Source organism: Pleurodeles waltl, chromosome 4_2, assembly GCF_031143425.1.
Source record: "Pleurodeles waltl isolate 20211129_DDA chromosome 4_2, aPleWal1.hap1.20221129, whole genome shotgun sequence".
Lineage (NCBI taxonomy): Eukaryota > Metazoa > Chordata > Amphibia > Caudata > Salamandridae > Pleurodeles > Pleurodeles waltl.
Window position 1 is genome coordinate 274,267,126 of NC_090443.1, and position 21,462 is coordinate 274,288,587.

Genomic DNA, 21,462 nt, shown 5'->3' on the forward strand with positions numbered 1-21,462 from the left:
GGACTTGTAAATTGGAGTGTCATCCCCTTTTGCACCATCCCCCCAAACCGACCACCATTGCCCTTTACCTCTGCAATGTGTAGTCACCGGCCGCAAAACCTTCCGGGCCCCTCGGCCCCGTGCTTGTTCTTGCCTTCTTTCCTGTGGACCACTGCTGTTGTCCCACTCCTGAAAAATAGAAGCGGAGAGAGGGGTTGCGCCGCTCCTGCGTCCTCTTCCCCTCCCCCTTGTGCTGTGTACCTCTGTTTCCCTGATCTCCCCCTCTTCCCATTCTTCCAGAACCTCTTCATAGTCAAGTTCCAGCACATCCTCTTCGCACACATCCATCCGTTTTTCAACACTCCCACTCTTCATCATGTAGTTATTAGACATGTCATCGTGACCCGCATGGCGTCCGCCATCTCTGTGTTGTCCCCAATCCCGCGGAGTAGAGAAGGCTGCCGGAGACCCCTCTAGCGCTTCTGACCAACGTGCCGGGCCGTATTGCGCCCCGTTGGTATCGCCTTCTTTCTGCCAACCTCTTGCGTTGGCATTGACCTTCCACGCGCCGCGTGGCCGTATGCGCAACTGGCTCCCATTGCGCTGCCTAAACCACTATCCTACCCGACTTCTTGTCCCCTTCCGCTCGGGACCGATACCCAGCTGCCGCTCCGCCCTTAGGTAAAGACAGGTCCATGGGCGTAGTTTCTATGATGGGGGCGGGGAGTTCCTGACGTTTCTTGCTTGGGGGCCCCGTCCGCCACACTCTGGTTCTGTGATAGCACAACCTCCCCTGCCTGCTGAACTGGCGCTGTGCCCTCCCCGTCTCCCAATTGGCTGGTGGGGGAGGTTACGCCAAGCGCCCGTCCCACTGCCGCTTTTTTGGCCTTTTTGGCCCTCTCTGGGGATGTGCATGCGGCAACTGCCGCTGCTACTCGACTGGACGCAGCGCGCACCGGCCGTACCATCCCCACCCAGGCCTGTTCCAGGACCCCAGGCCTGAGAAGGTCAGCCCGCCCGCTTCTCCAAGAATGCGAAGCGCAGCTTGTACCGCTTCCGCGTCGTGGCTGGTTGCCATGGCGCTGGGGCGGAGGTCCTTTCCAACCTTACCTGCCTGTACCCCCCTGCTGCGGGCCACAAAGGGTGTGTTGAGAAAGGATACATGGGCCCTGCGTAACCTGGCGCCTCCCGGGGTCCTGTGGGGGGCCTGGCAAGATGGGGTCCCGATAGTGCGTTGGTTTTTGCCTTGTGTAATAACCCCCTTGTATTTTTTATTTTTTTTTTGGGGGGGGGCTGTATTGTCCCTAACTCACTTAATTGGGCCTTAAATGCCGGTGGCGAGGGCTCCACACTGTAATGATGTGGGCTCCCCCACCTAGATAATTATAGTAGCCCAGCCTGAGTCTATCGCGTAGTATTATATATATATTTATTTATTTATTTTTTATATATTGGGCCCCCACGCGGTCGGAGCTAGTACAATCTGGACTGCCGCTACTGTAATGAAATATTGGGCCTATAAAACAAAAAGGCCTGCTGGCGCGGCCCCCAGGGCCGCAGTGGCTAAAACCCAGCCACCTCTTACCGTGGCCGCGGAGCCGCGAGTGCAGGCTGGCCGGCCAGCAAACACGTGCCTTGTTCCTGGAAAAGGGGGGAGCGGCCGCTCGAAAAGGAGCGTATGGCCGCCCCCAGTAGATGTAACGGAGGAAGGGGGCGGGGGGCCGCGCGGGCTGAAAGCGCCCCCGACCTACTGCTATAAAGAAAAAGGGGCGATACACTTATACCCGTCCCTGCCCTGGGCCCCACTCTACCTGAACCGCAAAAGGTCCCGCAGTGAAGATCCCCAGGGACCGGCCGCTCCAAACTAAACCGCACGATGGGAGCGCGGAAAAAGGCCGGTCCCTCCACCCCCTACCCCTTTTAGACCCACCCCCACTTACCTTTTAGAAGATCTAGCATATTGATGAGGAGTTCAGCACGTTCATAAGCATTTGTGTGGTATGAGATTTGTGGGTGGCAAACTCTGCTCCGCCCGTGGAGTTTGCGGTGTTTTGCCAACTCCAGGCTCCCCTTGGACTGCAGAGTTCGGCTAAAACTCCGACTCTGCTGCGGGGCGGAGTTTACCCATCACCTGCCCTCTTTAATCATGTAATTAGTGTGTCTGCAAGGTCACAAACAACTGAGGTGTAAATATGAACTTTATATTTTGCAGGAGAAACAAGAAATGTATATCACATATTTAGTCAAGTACCTATATGTCAGAGAGTGAGTAAAGACCATTTTCGCTGTCAGTGATCGAGCAGAGTTGATATGATTTCATCTGCAATTAATATTAAAACACAAGTGCTGTTTTCACAATCCATTAATTTCAGAGGATTATTTTTTTTCCGAGAGCCACAAATAATGCTAACTCAGTCTTTGAGTCTGGAATTCAAACTATCTCCCCTGCGAGGAGGACCGTGTAGCACGCGCACCTAGAAATCTTGTCTGTCAGCAATCACCAAGAGAACCATGTGTCTTCGGGGGTGCCGACAATAGTATTTGTCACTATTTTCAACAGGTGGGTTTACAGACGTGGGGCTACATTTAAATACACATTATTTACATGGCGCACACCACAAAATAAATTGTTCATATGCACTCACTAATTAGTCTTTTATCATCTAACATAGCATACTCAATTTATCACCACCAGAATGCTAATAATAGTTATGACTTCTTGTTACATGGTGTTCACCAATGCCGTTTTGCTATTTTGCAGGTGTTACTATTGCTCAAAGCAATGATACTTAAATGATTGACCTCAGAAGGATGAAAGGCTGAGCTGGTGAAACTGGAATTGAAAAAATACAACCATGCAAGTCGCACACAGATCTGGGCAGTGAAATGTAATTTGATTTATATTACCTGTGGGTTCATACCTGCAATCATCAGACTATAAGCAGATCTAATCACAGAGACAAACTGACTAATCTGTCTCAAAGGTTGAAAGGAGGCGTCTGTCCACAGTGCTGTACTGCAATATGACACTTGCACTAAATTGGTCGATTTGTCTCTGCGATTATTGCAGCTCATGATAAAGATTGACTTTAGACTTTTAGGGTACGAAAGCTTCTTGGGGCTAAATGACCTGAAAAGGTTACTCTACACTACTAATCGACGCTGCCTAGACCTAAACATTCCTGGGCAGCGGCTATGCCCACTGTACTCTCTTAATAACGTTTCTGTCATGTAGAGTAGTGCTGTGGTTCTACTAGTACGGTTTAGAAGGATTTGAAACCTTCCCTGAGCAGGAGCGAAACTTTTTTCTTTATTTTGTCATTAACATCAACTTTTTTCACTCATCTTCCAAGAGAGATAGTCTAGCGTGACCAGAACTTTCAGCCAGACTGGAAAAAATCTGAAACTCCACCGCTTGTTTCAGATGCTGGCTTCGGTAGGACATCTACTTCAAGTGGCAATAGACATGCAGTGTAACCTGTAGCCCGGGGTCCCGGATGCCCCCAGTTGTAATAATGACTTTTGTTGCTCTTCCCCCAGTTAACATCCCAGCACTAGAGACATTCCTTACTTCAGGGGCATGGCATGTTGAAAGGGTGCGGGGGCAAACGGACGTCACTGGGCTGTAGTTGTCACAAATTGATCGTTTATCCCTTGTGCCCTTGGAATAATATTACTAATGTCATCAAATCAATTATCAAACAGCGCAAGCTTTACGGGCTTCTTCATGTTATATGGACCTTGGGCCAGATCACGAGTTTAGTGGTCCATGATCTGCCATGGCGGCAGCAACGGTTTACCCACTGTCGGCTTGGCAGTCGGACCACCGTATTGTGATGCATGCGGTCCTATAGAGAAAAGCCCGCTGCTGCCCTGCTGGCACCGCCATGCAGCCAAGACTGCAGTGGTGGCGAAAGAGGCCAATGAGGCTGTCTGAGCCAGTGTTTCCGCCGGACAGATTATGATGACGACTTCAGCAAACGTGACTGTGGCAGTCCAACCACCATGTCTGTAGGAGGCTGGCCTGGTTAGTAGTGGGTACCTAAGGTACTTACGCCTTATACCAGGTCCAATTATCCCTTATTAGTGAAATGTAGGCAGTGTTCTAGCAGGTTAGGCTGTTTAGGGGTATCTGTAGCAGAGCAGCCAAGACTGAGCTAGGAGACATGCAAAGCTCTTGCAATACCACTATAGTCACACAGCACTTATACACAATAAAAGACAATACTTAGGGGGTCATTCTGACCCTGGCGGTCGGTGATAAAGCGGCGGCCAACCCTCCAACAGGCAGGCGGTCAAAAAAAAGGAATTCTGACCCTGGCGGGAACCGCCAACACAGCCCGCTACTTTAACACTCCGACCGCCACGGCGGGACAGACAAACAGCGCGGCGGTCACCGCCAACAGGCAGGCGGCAGACAATGTACCGCCCACCATATCACAACTCACCAATCCGCCACCTTTTCCGGGGCGGGAGCCCCGCCGATAAAAACACGGCGGAAACAGACTACGAACGGGAAAACGCTCACCTTTACACACTCCACGAGGAATCTGGACAGCATGGAACCCGAATTACACATCCTACCAGCTATTGTCTACTTGCTCATCTACCAGGAGTACGAACGCCGGCGCAGACGACAACGGTGAGTACTGCACCTACGACACAGGCGAGTGGGAGGAGGAAAGCTTACGGGCACACACATGCGCCATACACCCACCCCCCCACCACAAATACCTACACCCCAATGCCGAGCAACAAGTCAGAGTGACACCACCCAAACCCCCCGGAATAATGCAAAGACACAATTAAAATGATCTATAAAATATATGTATAAATAGCTCCATTGAAGGTATGGGAAATATGCTATTTAAAAGATACAAAAATAAGGAATGAACATAGTCAACAATATATACATAGGCAATAAGTCCTGCACATTCCGTCAAAGTTCCATAGTCCGTGGGCCAATGTGCACAAACACATGGGCAAAGCCCACACAGGAGACCAGATACCACTGGAGAGAACACTGCTGGGGCATCAGATGATAAAACTACAGGCACCTCAGGGGGAAGGGATGGGGGGGCACCTCAGCCACATGAGTCCACGACGCCAGATCCACGAGGGGCCTCCATGCCCACTGTCCCATCCTGGGGAGTGCAAAGCCACAGTCTCTCAAGTCCCTACAGTGGGTGGCATGCCCACTGTCCCATCCTGGGGAGTGCAAAGCCACAGTCTCTCAAGTCTCTACAGTGGGTGGGTTGCCCACTGGACCATCCTGGGAAGTGCCAAGCCACAGTCCATCAGATGGATTACCGACTCCACTGTTAATGGAGGAGGCATGGTGCCCAGAGTGCTTCCTGAAGCCCTGCTCGACACAGAACCTGCACTGTCAATGGGCCAGCGGTGCTTGAGATGAAGGCCCCAGCGGAGCGGTGCTTGGGACGGCGGGGCCCAGCGGAGCGGTGCTTAAGATGAAGGCCCCAGCGGAGCGGTGCTTGAGACGGCGGGGCCCAGAGGAGCAGTGCTTGAGATGAAGGGCCCAGCGGAGCGGTGCTTGAGACGAAGGGCCCAGCGGAGCGGTGCTTGAGATGAAGGGCCCAACGGAGCGGTGCTTGACAGGAAGGGCCCAGCGGAGCGGTGCTTGAGACGGCAGGGCCCAGCGGAGCGGTGCTTGAGATGAAGGCCCCAGCTGAGCGGTGCTTGACAGGAAGGGCCCAGCAGAGCGGTGCTTGAGACGGCAGGGCCCAGCGGAGCGGTGCTTGAGATGAAGGCCCCAGCGGAGCGGTGCTTGAGACGAAGGGCCCAGTGGAGCGGTGCTTGAGACGGCGGGGCCCAGCGGAGCGGTGCTTGAGATAAAGGGCCCAGCGGAGCGGTGCTTGAGACGGCGGGGCCCAGCGGAGCGGTGCTTGAGACGGCGGGGCCCAGCGGAGCGGTGCTTGAGATGAAGGGCCCAGCGGAGCGGTGCTTGAGATGAAGGGCCCAGCGGAGCGGTGCTTGCTACGGCGGGGCCCAGCGGAGCGGTGCTTGAGACGGCGGGGCCCAGCGGAGCGGTGCTTGAGACGGCGGGGCCCAGCGGAGCAGTGCTTAAGATGAAGGCCCCAGCGGAGCGGTGCTTGAGATGAAGGGCCCAGCGGAGCGGTGCTTGAGACGAAGGGCCCAGCGGAGCGGTGCTTGAGACGAAGGGCCCAGCGGAGCGGTGCTTGAGACGGCGGGGCCCAGCGGAGCGGTGCTTGAGACGGCGGGGCACAGCGGAGCGGTGCTTGAGACGGCGGGGCCCAGCGGAGCGGTGCTTGAGATGAAGGGCCCAGCGGAGCGGTGCTTGAGACGGCGGGGCCCAGCGGAGCGGTGCTTGAGATGAAGGGCCCAGCGGAGCGGTGCTTGAGATGAAGGGCCCAGCGGAGCGGTACTTGAGATGAAGGGCCCAGCGGAGCGGTGCTTGACAGGAAGGGCCCAGTGGAGCGGTGCTTGAGACGGCGGGGCCCAGCGGAGCGGTGCTTGAGATGAAGGGCCCAGCGGAGCGGTGCTTGAGACGAAGGGCCCAGCGGAGCGGTGCTTGAGACGGCGGGGCCCAGCGGAGCGGTGCTTGAGATGAAGGGCCCAGCGGAGCGGCGCTTGAGACGAAGGGCCCAGCGGAGCGGTGCTTGAGACGGCGGGGCCCAGCGGAGCGGTGCTTGAGATGAAGGGCCCAGCGGAGCGGTGCTTGACAGGAAGGGCCCAGCGGAGCGGTGCTTGAGACGGCGGGGCCCAGCGGAGCGGTGCTTGAGATGAAGGGCCCAGCGGAGCGGTGCTTGAGATGAAGGCCCCAGCGGAGCGGTGCTTGAGATGAAGGGCCCAGCGGAGCGGTGCCTGAGACGGCGGGCCCCTGTTCAGCGGTTCTTGTCCCGGCGGGGCCCTGTTCAGCAGTTCTTGTGCCGGCGGGCCCCTGTTCAGCGGTTCTTGTCCCGGCAGGGCCCTGTTCAGCGGTTCTTGTGCCGGCGGGCCCCTGTTCAGCGGTTCTTGTGCCGGCGGGCCCCTGTTCAGCGGTTCTTGTCCCGGCGGGGACCTGTTCAGTGGTGCTCCTCCCGGCGGGCCCCTGTTCAGCGGTTCTTGTGCCGGTAGGCCCCTGTTCAGCGGTTCTTGTGCCGGCGGGCCCCTGTTCAGCGGTTCTTGTCCCGGCGGGGCCCTGTTCAGCGGTGCTCCTCCCGGCGGGGCCCTGTTCAGCGGTGCTCCTCCCGGCGGGGCCCTGTTCAGCTGTGCTCCTCCCGGCGGGGCCCTGTTCAGCGGTGCTTGACCTGTGTGTCTAGGGAGCCAGACCTGGGCAAGACTTCCCGCTCATTCGCCATCCGAACTTGCGGTCACGGGGCCCTCCTATGATGGAGTCCTGGGCCCGTGGGTGTCGTCCGTCACAACCGGAATGGGCTGGTGGGGCCCCTCTGGGCAGCTCGCCTGCTGCCTGACTTCTCCGCCCTGCTGCCCTTGCCCTCCTTCGCTGAAGCTCTGTGGCCCTTGCCTCCCTTGGATGATGTGGCAGGTGACGGGGCAAGGCTACTGTCCTTGGTGGCAGCCGTCTAAGTCTTGTCGCGCCGGGCCTTTTTCTTTTTTGTCCTCTTCCCAGGGGGTGGGCTGGCTGTCCCCTTGCTGCTGGCCGTTGTTCTTGCCCTAGGATCTGGTGGACTCCAATAGCCCTGCACTATGGTCACAGTAGATGCAGGGCTAGTGGTGGCTGAGGTGCTTTTTTTACTCTTACCAGATGGAGGGGGTGGGTCAGTGATTGTAACGAGCTCAAGGTTGGAAAGGAAAAGGACTTTGGAAGGACAGGGACGGGTAGGTGTAGTGGGTATGGGAGTGGAGGAAGAGGATGTGGTTGTAGGAGAGTCAAGTGTGCTGTCTTTGGGTGCAGGTGCTTGTGACGGAGGCTGTCGTGAGGTGGATGGCTGTTGGGTGGGTGGCTGCCTGCGTTTGTGTGGTTTGGAAGAGGGGGTGACAGACACACTGGGAGAGGACAGAGGGGACGTGTAAATGGCAGTGGGGGTGGTGACTGCACGTGTGCGGACTGTAATGGAGGGTGTGCTGGTGATGGAAGTACTGGCTGATGGTGGTGTGCATGCAGGTGTGAGTGGAGACGTCACAGGGAGGGAGGAGTGAGATGAGGAGGTGGGGGACACAGAGGTGGTAGTGACTGTTGGCATGTCTGCATCTGGATGTTGCTTGGGTGAATGCTTGTGGGATCTGTGGTGCTTATGTCTGGATGAGCTGCCCTTGGGTGTAGAGGTGTGTGCAGGCTGGTCTGATGGTGTGGATGGGATAGGCAGAGGAACAGGAGACTGGGACTGGGTGGAGGGAGTCAGAAGAGGGAGGCTGGAGACAGGGACAATGGCTGCCGTCAGTGCTGAGGCCAGAGCGTTGAACGATCGCTGATGGGCAGCCTGACCCGAATGAATGCCCTCCAGGTATGCATTGCTCCGATGCACCTCCCTTTCTGCACCCTGGATGGCATTCAAAAGGGTAGACTGCCCAACAATGAGTGTCCTGAGGAGGTCAATGACCTCCTCACTGAGGGCAGCAGGGGTAACTGGGGCAGGGCCTGAGGTGCCTGGGGTGGAGGAGATGCCCGCCTTCCTGGCCGAGCGGGCACGGAGCGAAGGCTGAGGGGCTGCTGGGAGGGCGGGGCTGGTGCGCTGGGTGGCGGCTGTACCTGTTGTGGGGGTGGGCACGGATGTTGCCGCCACCGCTAGAGAGCTCCCTTCCGAGGACGTGTCGGTGTCGCTGACGTCTCCACGGGTCCCCGTTGTAGAGCTCCACTCGCCCTCCGTCTCACTAGTGTACTCGGAGTCTGTTGTATGGCCTTCCGGAGCCATGTGAGATGCAGCTCCCTCGTGCGCTGATGCCACTTCTCCGCCTGATGATGCTAATGCACAAATGAACAGGAAGACAAAGAAAATGGGGGGGGGAGAAATGAAGACAGGTTGAGTGCATGCATTGGCAACACCGTTGTCGGAGAGGACAGACACAGAAGCCCCCTGAACTAGGCCGCGCAATCGGGGTACACTACTCAGTTATTGTACACATGGGTGAGGCCGGACCATGGATAGCTGTACTTGGCACCCTACAGAGGTGGGGGGTGGGGGCACAGGGCCGTGTCTAACGGAGGGGCCTAGGCTACAGAATGCACCCTGGCCTGGAGATAGCCACAGCCCTCCTCCCCCACCCAGACACCTTCACTGCGCGCAAAGATAGCAGAATGTGCTGATACTCACCCCCTTGTGTCTGCTGTGATGTCCTCACGCGCCTATCCAAATCGGGGTAGGCCACCGCCAGGATCCGGGACATCAGGGGGGTCAATTGGCGGCTGGCACCCCTCCTACGTTGGGAGGCCATCCCCAGCAGAGACTCGGCGGTCTTTCTGGTCCCGCGGCGGATGTCCTCCCACCTCTTTCGGCAGTAGGTGCCCCGTCTGTTGTGGAACCCCAGGGCCCGGATGTCCTTGGCGATGGCACGCCAAATGTCGATCTTCTGATGGGCGCTGACCTATGTGACATGTACAGGGTGGTAAAAGAAATCGCATCATTTTTCTGCCTGGTCAATGTGAGTGGCCCCCCCTCCCCAACTTTGCCATGTGGCACAAGCTCTCATCTTTCATGCGTTGCACTCCTCATTCGCTCCCCTCCCCACCATCTTACATACACCCCACTCAACACAGGCATAGCCCATTCAACGTGCACCCTGTGTACTAACCTGTTGGTCTGGAGCACCGTAGAGTAGCGCATACTGGGGGAGGACCCCATCAACAAGTCTCTCCAATTCTTCGGAAGTGAAGGCAGGGGCCCTTTCCCCAGTCGCAGCAGCCATTGTATCTCCCAGACCGAGGTCACAGCAGCACTTGCAGTATAGGTCCTCTCCTGTGGATGATCAGGTCTCGAGTGATTAATCAGATAGAAAATGGTGGTCACGCCCGCGGCGGTGTGTACCGCGACGGTGCGTACCGCGACGGTGCGTACCGCGACCACCGGCGCACATCGTCATTGGCTCCTGAGACCCATAGGGTTCAATGTTAACCAATGCTGCTTTGCGCCGCGGTCTTCGACCGCCTACCGCCACGGTGTGCCACGCCAGTGCAGTGACCTCACATCCCACTGTTACACTTCACAGGTCAGGCAGCCGCCATTTCAAGGGCCCACATGGCATGATTTCTACTGCGTCACACAGGCCTAGGCCTTGCATTGCCACTCATACAAGCCTTTCAATGCATAGCGATTCGTGTACTGTGCAAGCTGTGTGAACGAACCTGTGGGTTGCTTGACTCTGTGCTCCATGTTGTCCTTCCTAGGCACCGTCCGCTGGGACTTGCGAGGAGAAGGATGAATCCTCCCGTGTACCGACCGCTGGTGGACCTGTCGACAATGGAAGAACGACATATCATACTTACATACAGGCTTGACAGAGCAACTATACATGAACTATGTGCCCAGCTGGAGCCAGACCTGATGTCTCCCATCCGCCAACCCACAGGGATTCCCCCTCTGGTGCAGGTTCTGTCAGTACTCCATTTTTTGGCAAGTGGGTCTTTTCAGACAACAGTGGCCATATCATCTGTGATTTCTCAGCCTATGTTTTCTAAGGTTTTGTCCAGAGTGTTGTCTGCCCTGATGAAATACATGCGGAGCTACATTATTTTCCCTGAGGTGGGCGAATTGGCTACAGTGAAGGGTGATTTCTATGCCCTTGGACATATCCCCAACATCATTGGTGCCATTGATGGGACCCATGTGGCTTTGGTTCCCCCCAAAGAAAGTGAGCAGGTGTACAGGAACAGAAAAAGTTATCATTCTATGAATGTCCAGGTGGTCTGTTTGGCTGACAAGTACATCTCCCATGTAAATGCCAAGTTCCCTGGGTCAGTGCATGACGCGTATGTCATGCAAAATAGCAGCATCCCTTATGTGATGGAACAGCTACATAGACACCGTGTGTGGCTAATTGGTGACTCTGGTTACCCCAACCTGTCATGGCTACTGACCCCAGTGAGGAATCCCCGGACCAGGGCAGAGGAACGGTACAATGAGGCCCATGGGCGAACTAGGAGGATCATAGAAAGGACCTTCGGGGTCCTGAAGGCCAGGTTTAGGTGCCTGCATATGACAGGGGGATCCCTCATGTACTCACCAAAGAAGGTGTGCCAGATCATCATGGCCTGCTATATGCTTCACAATCTTGCATTGCGACGCCAGGTGCCTTTTCTGCAGGAGGATGGTCCAGATGGTGGTGTTGTAGCAGCTGTGGAGCCTGTGGAGAGTGAAGAGGAGGAAGACGACGGGGACGACACGGACAACAGGGATACAGTCATACAACAATATTTTCAGTAGCACACAGGTAAGAATCAGCCACCCCATTTTACATTTACTTAAGGCCTCATGCGTCTCCACTGTCTGTGTTTCCCCCCAGTTCCTGTTGACTGATTTGTGACTTTCCCTTCCCTTTTCAGAGCTGTATGACCCACTGCCTGATTTCAGCTTTGTTTGCACATGGACTAAAGCTTATTGAAATTGGTATGTTGTAATCACAAAGTAACTGGACATTATTGCACCGTTATGTGTAATACATTTGTTAAGAATACAAGCAGACTCCTGTTTTTTTAAGTGCAATAAGTGATTTATTTTAAGTGCTACATATAGGGACATGATTGGGAAACGGTGATGGGTGGGGGTGGAGTAATGTCCATGGCAGAGTCCAGTTCTCAGTGGCACAGGTGCATTGTCCATATGCCTGGGGATGGATGGAGCAGGGGCAGTTCAAGGTTGGACAGGGTGACAATGTGGGACACTGGGATGACATCAGGGGGTATCTTAGGCTGGCAGGGGTCTTGCAATCCTACTCTGTCTTCTTGTGAGACCTCAGGTTCCGCTTGCGGTGTGGTTCTTCTTCTGCAGGAGGTGGGGTTCTGGTGGCCTGTCGTTGTGTGGGGGCCTCCTGTCCACTAGCGCCGGCGGAGGTGGTAGGCTGTTCCTGGCCTGGGCTAGTGACAGGGGCCCTTTGGGGTGCCACATGGTCCCGCAATGTGGTGACGATCTGGGTAAGGGCCACGACGATGGTCCCCATTGCGGAACCAATGTTCCTCAGTTCCTCCCTGAACCCCATGTACCGTTCCTCCTGCAGTTCCTGGATCTCCTGGAACCGGCCCAGTACCGTCGCCATCGTCTCCTGGGAGCGGTGGTATGCTCCCATGATGGAGGAGAGGGCCTCTTGGAGAGTCAATTCCCCGGGCCTGTCCCCCCCCCTGTCGCACAGCAGCCCTCCCAGTTCCCTTGTGTTCCTGGGCCTCTGTCCCCTGGACGGTGTGCCCACTACCACTGCCCCCAGGTCCGTGTTGTTGTTGGGGTGGTAGGTCAACCTGGGTGCCCTGTAGTGGTGGACACACCGCTGATTTACGTGTCCTGGAGACAGAGGCATGGGCCCGCTGGGTGGGAGCTGTGCTGGTGTTCCCAGAGGGGGTTGGGTCTGGTGTAGCCTGTGGCTGTCTGTGGGGAACCGACTGTCCAGAGGTCCCCGATGGGCCGGGCTGGTCATCTGGGTCCAGGGAGACAGAGCTGCTGTCATCGCTGGGGGCCTCTTCTGGGGGTGGGATGGACATCTCTGGACCCTCCGTGGCGGTGTGGTGGCGTTCGGGTCCTGCAGGGGTATAAAGGTATGGTTATTGCTTCTGTGTGTGGCATTTCGTGTGATGGGTGGGTGTCCGTGTACCCAAGTGCAGGCATTTCCTTGTGGGGGCTTTTGTGAGGGTGGCTTGTGGGGGTGATGTGTCTGTGCGGTGGGCATGCTTTGGTGATGGGTGTCCATGCTTTGTGGTCGCATGCAGGGCTTGGTGTTGGGATGGGTGGGTTGTGATGGTGAGCCTTTTGCTAGGTGTTGGTGTGATGGGGGAGGGGGTGAGGGTGGGGGTATGATTTGGCATGCAGGTGGGGTGGGGGTGGGAAGCAGTAGTGAAGATTTGCCTTACCAGAGTCCATTCCTCCGCCTACTCCTGCGAGGCCCTCAGGATGCAGGATGTGCAAGACTTCCTCCTCCTCCTCCCATGCGGTAAATTCTGGGGGAGTAGGTGGGGGTCCGCCGCCAGTCTTCTGCACCGCAATGTTGTGCCTTGATACCATGGAATGCACCTTTCCCCGTAGGTCGTTCCAACTCTTCCTGATGTCCTCCCGATTGCGTGGATGCTGTCCTACCGCGTTAACCCTGTCCACTATCCTTTGCCATAGCTCCATCTTCCTGGCAATTGTGGTGTGCTGCACCTGTGCCCCGAAGAGCTGGGGCTCTACACAGACTATTTCCTCCACCATGACCCTGAGTTCGGCGTCACTGAACCTGGGGTGTCTTTGGGGTGCCATGGGGTGGTGTGGTTGAGGTGTGGGGTGGCGTTTGTGGTGATAAGTGTGGTGCGTGTGGTGGTGTGTGGTGTTTGGTGCGTGGATTCTGTGTGGGTGATGGTGTTGTGTGCCTCTGTGTTGTGTGATTGTCTATTCTGTGCTCTCTCTCTAGCCTTCGTCAATAATTTCAGGTCGTAGGGGCTTGTGGGTGATGTGGGTGTGTGTTTCATATTGTGTTGGGTGTGTGGGAGTTGTGTTAGTATGTGTATCAGGTGTGTGTATTTCAAACTGACCAATGTGGCTGAGTTTTCTATGTGTGTGTGTATTTTGACCGCGGCGGTGTGTACCGCCAATGGAATACCGCATTTGAAAGACCGCCGCGTGGATTTGTGGGTCGGAATGGTATGGGCGTATTTCTGTTGGCGTGACGGTGGAGGTTTGGTCATCGCCATTTTTGCGCTGACCTTTTGTGGGGCGGACTTTTGTGGATGTCGGGTTTTTGGCGGTTTGCCAGTTGCGGGTCAGAATGACCGTGGCGGTTTACCGCGGCCGCGGAGGTGTTATGGCGGGCTTCTGACCGGCGGTAAGCGCCTTTTACCGCCGAGGTCAGAATGACCCCCTAAGTGTTACCGAAAAAAAGGTACTTTATTTTAGTGACACAAGGCTAAAAATATCTTAGAGGTAATACTCCTACTGGAGGTAAGTATTATACACAATATATACACTAGTAAGCAAAATCAGGTAAGTAAACAGTCATAGAATAGTGCAGACAGTGAAAAACACAATAGATTGCAATGCGCCTAGGGGCAACACAAGCCATATACTAAAATAGTGGAATGCAAAGTCGGATTCTCCCATAGGCAAGTGTAGTGTGTAGAGGGGCACTGGGAGTGTAAGAAAACACCAAAGGTGAGTAAAGTACCCCACCCCGAAGCCCAGGAAAACAGCAGTAAAGTACAGCAGGTTTCCTCAGAACACACTAGAAGTTGTGGTAAAGGACTATGCAAGAACCAAGCAAGACTGCAAGAAACCAACAATGGATTCCTGGACCTGAAGACCTGTGGAGAGAGGAGACCAGGGGCCAGATGTACGAAAAAACCAAATTGCGAGTTGCAATTTGCGAGTCCTTCCGACTCGCAAATTGCAACTCGCAATTTGGTATGCAGTACGGTGTCTCAGACACCGACTGCAACTCGCAATGGGGTCGCAATGACCCACCTCATGAATATTCATGAGGTGGGTCGCAAATTGCGGCCCCATTGCGAGTATAGGCACTCGCTAACATGGAGGCCTGCTGTAGTCAGCAGGCCTCCATGTTAGCGACCTGCTTTTAAATAAAGCAGTTTTTTTTTTTTTTTAAATGTAGCCCGTTTTCCCTAAGGGAAAACGAGCTGCATTTCAAAAAATCCGAAACCTTTTGTTTCGGTTTTTTCAGGGCAGGGAGTGGTCCCTTGGACCACTCCCTGCCCTGAAAAAATGTTTTGGGGTCCATTCACAAAGGGGAAGGGGTCCCATGGGGACCCCTTCCCGTTTGCGAATGGGTTACCATCCACTTCAAGTGGATGGTAACTGCGACTCCATTTGCGACCGCATACGCAGTCACAAATGGAATTGCATACCATTGCGAATCGCAAATAGGAAGGGAACACCCCTTCCTATTTGCGATTCGGAAATGCATTTTGCGAGTCGGATCCGACTCGCAAAATGCATTTCAACATAGCAAAGTGGCTTTTGCGAGTCCCAAACGGCGTTTTTCGCCGTTTGCGACTCGCAAAACCCTTGCTACATCTGGCCCCAAGTTCAGAAGTCAATGAAGAGTCCAGGAAGAACGGGAGCCCCTGCCCACCTGGAAGAAGGTGCAAAAGTGGATTTTCCAGTTGGAAGAAAAGTACAGAAATGCACAAAGGAAGATAGCTGCGGGTTCCTGCTTGGTGCTGGAGATGTCCTACGTCGAGTTGTTGGATGCAGGCTTTTTGCATCTCTGGATTCTGCCACCAAGCCTTGGTTCACGCAATAACGTGCTTTGCGTCAAAGAGGAGCTGCCTGGACCCAAGGAGGACCTGGGGTTCTCAAGTCGGACTGAGGAGATAGAAGGGGCTCTCAGCACTTCAGAGAGCCCTCAGAAGACCAGGCAGCACCCACGGGAGTCCCAGGACATGGGAACAAAGGACTTGCAAAGTGCGGTTGTCGCAGCACTACACAGAGGGATCCCATACTGCCGGAGGACAACTGAGGGAGCTGAGCATCACAGAATAGAGTGCTGGGGACCTGCGCTATGCTGTGCATGAAGAACTTTTGGAAGAGGTGCACAAAAGTCCAAGGAGCTGCAGAGGACGCGATGCACAGGGTTACTGTCTGGGCCAGGGAGGCAAGCCCTTACCTCCACCAAATTTGGACAGCTGGACCTCTGAACAGTCAGGATCATTTTGGTCTACCCCCTGTGTTTCAGGGATCACGCTCGTCGACAGGAGAGGAGTCCCAGAGTACCGGTCGTCCCTGCAGATAGGTGCCTACTGAAGCAGGGAAGTGACTCCTTCACTCCACAGGAGATTCCTTCGGTTCTTCTGGTGCAGGGTGAAGACAGGCAGTCCTCAGAGCATGCACAACCTGGAAACTGTTGCAGTTGCTGGCTGGAGCTGAAGTTGCAGGTCACAGTAGCCTTCCTGGATACTTTGTTGCAGTTACAGTAGTTGCTGGAGCAGTCTGCGTTTGATCCGATGGTCAGAAGCTGAAACAGAGGATGCAGAGGAGCCCTGTGGAGTCTTACAAAATGAATCTGAGGAAACACTCAGAGGAGAGACCCTAAATAGCCCTGAGAGGGGGATTGGCTGCCTACTCCTTATGAGTGGCAAAAGAAATGCTGCTGCCCATAAGGATCTCCTGAAACCCCAATGCCCTGGGTACCTAGGTACCATATAATAGGGACTTTTAAGGGGGATCCAGTGTGCCAATCTGAATTGGAATATGGAGTCACTAAACTATAGTGACAAATTTAGTAAACAGAGAGAGCATAAGCACTGGAGTTCTGATTAGCAGAACTGCAGTGACACAGTCAAGCATACTGAAAACACAGTAAAACACACTGAAATATAGCCCACAAACTATGAGCTCTGGGGTCCTGACTAGCATGATCCCAGTGAGACAGTAAAAACACACTGACAAACGCTGACAAACAGGCCAAGAATTGGGGGTAACCATACTAGAAGAAAGCCACCTTCCGACAATGTCCCACCTGACAGAAAGATAGGGATTAAAGGAAGGAACTCACCTGCAGACAGAGTCACATGACCTGTGCTGCCATGCAGCCAATCACACACATCCTGCTGCTGCTGCTAATAAATGGGGCCCAAAATCCACACCGCCATGGATGCAACCAACGGTAAGACCATACTTTTTCTGAAACTCAACAACAGATCGAGGTGTGGCTATCCACCGAGTTTGTGGGTTAGGCTGCGTGGACCAAGTACACTTGTCATTGTGTTCCGGGTCGGAGTCACAACAAATGACCCATTCACAGCCACAATATGTCCCCTTTGGGCAGGTCACTGACAGGCACTGCCACATTCCACAACAACACACCTCTGCACATTCATGTTTCAGGGACAGTGAAGTGTGGAGAACATTGTGTCACACAACACCAACACCACATAACATCACACATAGTTAAACTGACACCCTCACATTGCTCACATGCCATGGACTGTCATGAAATTGAAGACACATATGTATGGATGTGTAATTTAACACAAACACCCTTTCCTTGCAACATTCCTGTAATGGATCCACACATATCACCCACATTGCAACACAATGAAAGGTCAATAGGGATGCACAATGTTTAGTAAACCAAATATCCAAAGTTCACAATGTAAATATTGCCTGCAGAATAAGAATGGGGGCATCAAGGGCACTCCTGGAAAGATGCTGCCCTGGGACACACTTCACTTTGCACATGCCCCTAAAACACCATTTGCACAGGAACTGACCCTTTGTGTATCTTAGGGACAACCAATAGTAGAGCCAAGTAACATGCCAGTCTGCAAACTGTGAAAGTGGAAGTCAAGAAAGAAAATACAACAGCAGCAGCATGGGCCACACATTTAGATGAAGTGGCTGGAAGGTACACACATCAAAATGGACACATGTTCAGTCAAGTGTAAAGGAAGGTAGCACAATTGAACACCCTCCATGTGTGGACAAACAAAACTCTAGCTTGCACACATGAGATGAATGTCCAATATATATCAGGGGGAAAAATTTAACACAATACATGCTGACATTGACCAACCCAAGATGAAATACTTACCATATCAAACAAAACACAATACATACAATACATTGACACCCAATTGGATTACCACTCACAAATCCATACAGTGAACATCTACCCTTGTCCTGGGTGACACCAGCACTGTCCACAAAGTCAGATCATGACAACCACAGCAACCATGCGAAAGGGATGGGTTGGGATGTGGGTGGGGTCCTCTTGGATTTGGGAGGGTGGTGGAGGTCATAGGGGAAAGGACAAGTGCAAGAAGGAAACATTCCTTGAGAAAATGGGTAGGGTCTTCAGAAGTGAATCAGGTTTGGGGGGTTGAGGGAGTGGTTGTCTTGCCTGTGGAAGTTGATGCTGCTGGTGTGTATGTCTTAGGTATGCTTGTGTTTGTATGGTGCCTGTTGGTGTGTGAGTGTGGGTGTTTGTGTTTCTTGAGGGCTGTGTGGAGGAGGTACTGGGTGATGTGGGGGTGGTGACTGTGTGTGGGTGTTGGAGTGGTGTCCGGGGGTATGTGGATGTGGTGTCTGCTGTGTTTGTGTGTGTTGGGGTGGTGTCTGAGGGTACGGTGGATGTGTTGGCCGTGTCTGTGTGTGTTGGGGTGGTAACCGGGGGTATGGTGTCTAGGGTGTGTGGGTCTGTGGGTGTTACAGTGGTATCTGGGGTAAGGTAGGTATGTTGGATGTGTCACTGGGAGTTGTGGTGGTGTCAGTGGGTATGGTGGTTGTGATGAGGGGATTGTAGTGTCTGTGGGAATGATGGTTATTGTGGTCTGTGTGAGTAACTGTTGAGTGCTTGTGTGCCGGTGTGCCTCGTGGTGCTTGCATTCATGTGTGCTACTTGCGTGTGTTGAGGTGGGTGCATGTTGATGTGTCTGTGTGCTTGGGACAGGCAGGGGAATAGAGAATTTGGATTGGGAAAGGGTAGGTGGTGGAGGGAGGGTTTTGGGGGGTGAATGGCTGCCATCAACGTGGAGGCCAGAGCCTAAAAAGATCTCTGCACGCCAGACATGACACTATGAATTCCTTCCAGGTACGTGCCCATCTGCTAGAGCTGGGTGCCCTGCACCTGGATGGCATTGAAACTGGCAGTCTGACACACAGAGATACTCTTCTGGAGGTCAATAGCATCCTCGCTCAGTGTGACAAGGGTAACGGAGAAGGTGGTGACTTGTCTGGGACGAAGGAGACATCCACCCTCTTGGGTGAGTGGGCTCGTACAACTGGGTGGGAAGCAACAGGGAGGATAGCCATGGAACTAGGGGTAACGGACAAGGATGGAACTGGAGTAGGTCATGATGGTTTTGCCACCACTAGCGAGTGGCCACTGGAGGAAGAATCAGAAGATAATGAGGTTGATTCTGTGTCCATTGTTGGACTCCCCTCACCCTCATGGCCACTGGGCCCCTCTGTGTTGGTTGTCTCATGACTGGAACGTCCGTGGCCAGCTGCTTCCCAACATGGTTTTGCCCTGTCTCCTCCCTTTGCCTGGGATGATGCTCAAATTACATGAAGACAAATACGGTCACTACATATTCCTGATCACAGCTGTGATTAGAAAACAATACCATGACATACAGTAGCCCCCAGCTACAAGCTACAGCAAAGGGGCTCCAACATTTGCCACACCATATGCATGCATGCTACTTGAACTGTCAACAGTTGCCCACAGGAAATTCCAAATCATAGACAACTCCAATTGCCTGGATGAAGTTGTGCAATCACAGTGCCTATTGAACAAACAGGAGACCTTATCACCTTCAAAGGTTTGCCTCATGGAGCATTCCTCAGTTATCTGTTGTCATAGAGTAGTAGGGGAATGCTGAGTTCATATACACAGATTCCACTCAAGGTCAAGCATCCAACTAATATCATATACCCAATGCCACATCACGAAGAAATGATGGCCAAATGGTCCAGCCATGTTGCTGAGAGAAGTACAGTAGCCTGAAGAAGGTGACATGAAAACCCCCAGGTCACACTGGTAACAAATCAACAATGCTCACTTCATTATGTGTACATTGTCTAAATGTACTCATAGAAGTTATACTAATGTTGGTCAGATAAAACATCTTGCACAGAAATGTACATTGGAGACAAGTTCGGCAAAATGTAAGAGAGATATGTCTACAAAACCCACACCACAAAGAATCACCTAGCCCCAGGCATAATACCTCTCTTGATTGGTACTCTTGACAGTACCAAACTCTGATTACATCAGTAGGAGCCAATAGCGCTTTGAATGTTGTAGAGGCCCAGTGATTCTCAAGTACTTGTAGAAGGCACTTATGTTGCCCAATGGGAAACAATATCACTGTCTCTTTTTGTCATGCAATCAAAGCCTCCTTTGGATGAATGGTTGTACACAACCACATATGATTCCCACATACCTGAAAGTCACTCCATAATGCATGTCAACACTTAGGTAACACACTTTCCGCATTTCACATGTCTAAAGCACTTTGCTACGTGATTCTACATTAGTGGCATTGAAATGCACATTGTGGGTAAAAACTGTAGTCCTACCTTTCATGTCCTTCGTTGCTACTGCAGTTGTATATGCCAAATTACATGAAATGGTGGGTGAGGGTATGTATGAGCCACCAATCAGTGGTGACACACTCCTGTCTGTGGCACCACATGGACTGTATCCCAATTACATATGTGCAATTCCAAAACCTATGTGAGGGAATTCAGACGTCATCCCATGAAGAAAGGTAGATCACGCATGAAACAGCAGTGAAAATGATTTGAGAAAAGTGTAAGAAACACATGCTAGCATGTAGGCACAAGGAATGATGGCAACCGTGATGTCACCAAAATCATGTTGATGGACAATCACCACTTACCAAGGGAAAGTATTGCTCTGTGACTGCATCTGAAGAGAAACTCATGCTCTGTTACATGTATGATAGCCACCTTCTCTCGACAAACATTTGTGAGGCACCTGCATTCCTGACACACTGAATACAAGGGGTCTCTGGGAGACAGATGCCAGTATACTCACTTGAGCAGACACATGGCTGAAGATAGTGATCTATTATTTTGTGTTGTTTGGGCTGTCACACTGAAAAGGAGTGGACTGTTGTGTACAAATTACACCCACAACAACAAACAGCATGACCTGATTGATCACTGTACTCAGCCATGTGTTGGCCCTAGAGAGTAAATTGGTTGTGGACTGTACTCTTTTGTGTCCTAGGTCACTGGGCTAATAGGCAAGGCACATCAGTATGCACCAGCTTCCATACCTACACAAACAGTTACTCATTTTGTGTGTCACATATGGCCCATCACTAATCTTCAGGGTGAGATGGCAGAACCTAATACATCAACTTGTCAATGTTACAGGCAGCAATATGCTCTGGGCTCATCCCCTTGTAGCTCTGTGTTCCACTCAAATGCCCATCAAGCTCCGGGTAGGCCACTGCCAGACTGCGGGCCACTCGGTGGTCAGGCACCGATGTGTACCCTGCCCACATTGAGAGGACAGCCCCAGCTGGACCTCAGCAATCTTCCAGACCCTGTGTCTCAGGCCCTCCCACAAATTCCGGCAGTGGGTTCTCCGCCAGCTATGGAACCCCAGGGTCTGTACCTTCAGGGCGATGACTTTCCAATTCCTCTTCTTCTGATGGGTGTTGGCCTGTATGGTGGCGGTTACAAACACAAGTTTTTGCCCAAATGGCTGTGTCATACACATGTCAGAAACACACAGCACAACATTTTCAACTTGTCAACACACCACAAGTGTACAGTACACATGCTGATAAGCACAGGGACATGACTACACACCTTTCGATTCATCTGCAGACTAACCCACTACCTTGCGCATGGCCTACACTGACTTACAAGCCTGCTGACATCAAGTAGCCCAGGC